Source organism: Muntiacus reevesi, chromosome 4 (genome assembly GCF_963930625.1).
Source record: "Muntiacus reevesi chromosome 4, mMunRee1.1, whole genome shotgun sequence".
In the NCBI taxonomy this organism is placed as follows: Eukaryota; Metazoa; Chordata; class Mammalia; order Artiodactyla; family Cervidae; genus Muntiacus; species Muntiacus reevesi.
The window spans coordinates 142438362-142443363 of record NC_089252.1 but is presented as its reverse complement, the minus strand read 5'-3'; the positions used below and the strand labels follow the sequence as shown (position 1 = coordinate 142443363).

General features: G+C 50.2%; 1 long non-coding RNA gene across 1 annotated transcript; it reads right to left on the bottom strand.

The window, feature by feature from the left end:
* Positions 1–463: 463 nt before the first annotated feature.
* Positions 464–2769, bottom strand: LOC136166398 (uncharacterized). Its single transcript, XR_010662897.1, has 3 exons — positions 2649–2769; positions 2093–2196; positions 464–876 (listed from the first exon to the last, which is right to left on the bottom strand). It is a non-coding gene; the product is annotated as an uncharacterized lncRNA (long non-coding RNA).
* Positions 2770–5002: the final 2233 nt, after the last annotated feature.

Here is a 5002-nt window from a genome sequence, read left to right as displayed (position 1 = left end):
TTTCTCAACAAAACCCATTCCCAATGCTTTTCCAGAGGCAGTAATAACTTAAAGCATTTTGGAGGGCTGAGTAAACTCTGATTTGGCCCCCTAAAAATTAGGTCCACTTGGGTCCTTCTTTAGTAGCTAAAAATCTGGGACTATCTGACACATGCCTATGGAAAAATTCTTTGAAAGACAATACACTCACACCCGACAGAGATATTGTTTATGAGTCAGTCGATGGGTTCTGTGTAGATGCGGCTGTATTTTACTGTCCAAAGGAATCAATTAATTAGTGCCTCACCAGTCCCCACACCCGTCGCTGCTTGGTTGAGCGTGAGCTGCGGAGATAGATGTACGTGGCCAGCTCGCTGGTCTTGTTAACAAGCCTCGTCATAAAGATGGAGATGATAAGAGCAAGGAAGCCCTGGTGGCCGTGGGGGGGGACTTCGAGGACTTCTGTGGGGCAGCGGCAGGTCGGAGCCAGAGCGATGTAGGAGCCAGAGCGATGTAGGACCGAGGATCGAAGAGGTGATCCGAAACCGAGGATCACCGAGAATCCGGTGTATCCAGTGTTTTTCCCTTCTAGGGTTGATATGCTGTGACTCGAATAACTCCCTCTCCCCTCCCCCCTTCTTGAGTTTTCCCTTTTTAAAATCAAGACTCAAATTTTAAAAAATTTAAAAAAATAAAGATACATAAACCTCTGTCCATGAGTGCCTGTCTTGCCTTCCACCATGTTTGTTCAGGAATCTGCCGCTTTCTCCTTTCCCCGCATTTCTCTGCGTGGTCCTTTTTCATCTCCGTCTGGCACTTTCTTCCCTCCTTTGGCTTGCTTTCTGGCTTCAAGCTTGCTTTTTCTACCAAGTTGATACTGGCTCAGGCCCCAGTGAGCTTGTAAAAATAATAATACAGATACCCCTACTTATCTCTCAGCAGAGTAAACACCCCTAGATAAGCCCAAAGGAAAACAAAAAACAAACAAAAACAACAATGGTTTGGGTTGCAGCACTTAATTCTCTTTATTCTCACCAGTGTGGATACTGAACAGAGAGATATTGATACTAGAAGGCAGGGGGGAATTAATTTTACTTTTATAGTCACCTATTAAGAGCAGAGTGGTCTGAATCTCCTTTAAAGGGACCAAAAGGGGGGGGGTTGTGGAGAGAGAGAGAGGGAGAAAGGGCGGGGGAAGGGAGAAATATGACTGAAAGCAAACAAAGATCTTTGCCTGAAGAAACAATGTAACACTAGACAGAACTATAAAGTCTAGGAATGTAAGAAAGCAGGCTCTCTCAGCTTCCCCCATTTGGAATCCCTTCCCTTGCACTTCTGGCTGAAATCTCAACCTGACTACCCAGCAGTATTCAAGGAAGGATTCATGCAATTATCCGGATAATTGTAGGGGGAAAGGGAAAGCATTTCCTTTTGACGGTCTGATCCTCTCTGGTGTCTGTGCAGAGGAGGAGGAGAGGGGGGTGTAAGGGGGAAAAGAGGTGATAGGGTCTCCCAATATAACCCATCCCCTACAAGATGGCTACTCCTAAACCACGAAGGTCCTTGGCAGGCTTACAGATTCTGAAACATACTCAAGAATGGACAGAGTCTCACTTTCATTTTTCAGCATATTTCCTTGGCTTTACTTTGTCTGCATAGATCTGCCTCATCCAGTATTGTAATTATCACAAGTAAGCGAATAATAGATAATTATAGGGGTGTCCATAATATCATTTATTTTATAGCCACACAAGATATGATTAGAGTTAATGCTGGAGGCTTTGTTGGAGCTTGGGAGGCAACAAGAGGCAAAGCAGAGAGGCCTGAATAATCTCTTTTCTATTTTCATGTGTGTGGGAATATCCAAATTCCTATTTCTCTAAATTCCCTCCCCAAATGCCTTAAGTGAAATAGCTAGGATTTTACAGGCTGAAAACTCAGAGAAAGGCAAACAGCAATTTACTCCTTAAACCTTCCCTTAAGTCTCAAGAGCAGTGGTCTCTGCTCTCCCCATAACCTCCCCCCCCCAACAAGAGCTTCATCCTCAGTTCAAGACCCTTAGGGTCACAGAGACCTGGCAGGTGAGGCCAGCAAAAGGAAAACAAAGTCTTACCAAAACCAAGTTCATTGCCATCCTCAAGTGGGCACTGGGCCCAGAATGAAGCCCCTGTGATCCCAAAGTTGCCTTCTTTCCTGGACCCTCTTCCTCAGGGATACCTGGATGGGGGCAGAAGCCAGGCGAGGACCATGGAGGTCAGTTGGGGTGGGGATGGGAGAGTATTGAAAATATTATTTACTGTTCCTGAGATTCAAAAGATCAAGAAAGAAGCGAGAAAGAAACTGCATCAGAGAGGCCAGGAAAGAGAATCAAGGGAAGCCATGAAACCAGAAGGAAAGAATCAAAAAAATGAGTGAAAGGAAAAGAGGAGGAAGAAGAACAGCAGGGGGAAAAAAAGGAAGAAAGTAAAAAAGAAAGGGTAGGAAAGGGAGAAGAAAGGGAGAGAAGGGGGAAGGAGGAAGTGAGGGGGGAAAGAAAAGAAGAGACATTTGACAGAGAAAGAAAGCAGGGAGGCAGAGGCCAGGGTCGCCTGGGCTCTGCCTGGCTGCCTGCAGCGGTCTGGGTGGGCGGGGGGCGCCATGACAAAGTGAAGGTCAAGTTAGCATCGTACCTTATAAGGAAGGCGTCGGTCCTCCATTTCAGCCTTTCTTTCTGCCAGGACGTGGCCGTGGCATTTCTGGTCTTGTAAACACTGGAGTCTTAGGGGCCTTAAAAAAAAATAAAGACCCCCCCTCCTTCCTTTATTGGGGGTGAGCTCGGCCGGCTGGGGGAAGCAGTGGACACAGAAGTCAACTAATGAAGACTCCGGGAAACTTTTCTCTCCTTTTCTCTCTGGCTCCGCTCCCGCCAGCTGGGGCCCCCTCCCCCTCCCTCCGTCCCTCCCTCCCTCCCTCTCCCCACCCCAGTGCCTCTTTTTCTCTCGGTATCTCTCCTTCTTCCGTATCTCTCGCCACCGTCTGTAACTCTGGGCTCCGTCTCTCCACTCCCTCTTCCCAATACTGCAGACTTCTAAATCCCTTTCATTCTACCGCGAAGCGGAATGGGACCTAAGAACTGGAGAGAAAATTAGCCGTCACAAAGAAAAAAAGTTCATTTACAGCTTAGATGTCTGACTGTTCAGATTTCCTTCCAAAACAAGGCGGTACACTCGGTAAGGAGGAGGGGAATGCGGCAGCAAGAATGGGGAGGGCTGATGAAGCAGAGGACTTGGATTTATTTATTTCTCACATCGAGAGGCTGAAAGGGGTGGGGGAGAAACGGGAAAGTGAGAGAGAGAAGCGGTTGAACCCAGCAACTAGCAAAGAAGGAGGCTGCAGCGGGGGACGGGGAGCGAAGCGCAAGGACCCGGTGGCGCGGCGGCGATCCGCGAGCGCTGAGCCGGCTGAGCCTAGGCCTTGGGTACGGAGAGACAAGGGCAGTAGATGTCTGTTGGTCTGAGAGGTGGGAGCGGCGGGGTGTGAAGGCAGGGATGGAAGGAGTCGGGGAGAGACAGGCGGAGTGAGGCGGCGCCGCAGCCGGCGGGCCGGAGGGGAAGCGAGTTCCCGAGCCGCCGCGGCGGCCCAGGCAGCGGGCAGCGGGCGGGTTCAGGAGAGAAAGGCGGCCAGAGAGAAGAGCCTGAAGTGGAATTCTTGGCCGGGTCCCTCCAGGGTACAGCACTAGGGCGGGGTGGGGAGAGAGAATATGGCGTGGAGGTGTCCGTGAAGGACTCACCTCTCTCTAGGACTTCTCCTGTTTTCGCCTGCTCTGCGCCCACCTTGCCCTTTTTAGGCCTAATCATTGCTTATTACATGGGAATTCTCATAGCAAGGGAGGGACGCCCTGGTGGCGGGCTTCTGGTTAAACCTGATGCCCCACAAACCCCTTCTGGTTGTCACCTACACCCATCTTAATTGAAAAATCAGCCCCCTCCCACTTGACCTACCTGGTTGAGGGCACCCAAGGGTTCTCAGGAACCTGAAGTGGGGCCTGGGGCCCAGGTGGGAGCAGCCAGGAGCAGTGAGGGTGGTCAGGGAGCTCGCAGGCCTGCGCGCCGGCAGCCCTCCCACCCTGTGTTCTGATAATGAAAAACAAAGGGGGAGGATTTGATTATTTCTGCTGGTGTTAAAGGAGCCTGGCTTTCAAAAACAGCCTCTGACCCTGAGCTCTAAGGTGATAAGTGTCTCTCCTACGGACATTTAATCTGGGCAGACCTCCTACTGCCTGGGCTCTGGGGGCTGAGGGGGTGGCCAGAGTAAGGACATTTGAAGCCAGGAAGCCCCAGGGAGGGAGCGTTCTGGCATGCTCTAGAATTCTGTGGAGAGTACTTTTAAGGTCAGAATGGACTGGGGAAGCCCTTTCTGAGGTTTCCCTCAGTCCTGGGAAAGGGAGCCCTAATAAGGGAGGGAGTTTATTAAGAGCTGGGACTTTTCCCTAATGTGGGAAAAACAGAGATAGCCAGACCTTATCCTGCAAAAATGTATTTTGTGCCTGGAACAGAAAATTGGTAGCTACTGGGGAGACTAGGGACTGGCAGTGAGTGGACCAGGGCCAGACGCTGTGGAGAGAAGGCAGAGGTTGAGATGTGATTTAGGGTGGGTGCAGGAATCTGAGCGAAAGGGACTGGAAAGGTATCACCCAAACCCTTTTTCTCAGAGAAGCTAAACACACACACACACACACACACAGTGGGCCCAAAATTGAAAAACACCAGATGATCTGCTTCGAAGAGACATAAACAGGCCAAGCGGATGCAGGTTAATAAAACCCGCAAAATCCCAGACAGGAACACTTAAAATGCCCCAGAAACAAAGCATACCGTGACAAATTCTCACCCAACACACAAGTACATGTACCAGAATGTTCCCAGGCACAGGCAGTCCTTCCATATTTCCAGCTCCCCACCCTGGGACACTCAGGTGAACCTGCCTAGCTCCCAAGGCACATGCACATTTGCATCCCCTGCTAAACCTACCCACCAGGAGCCCC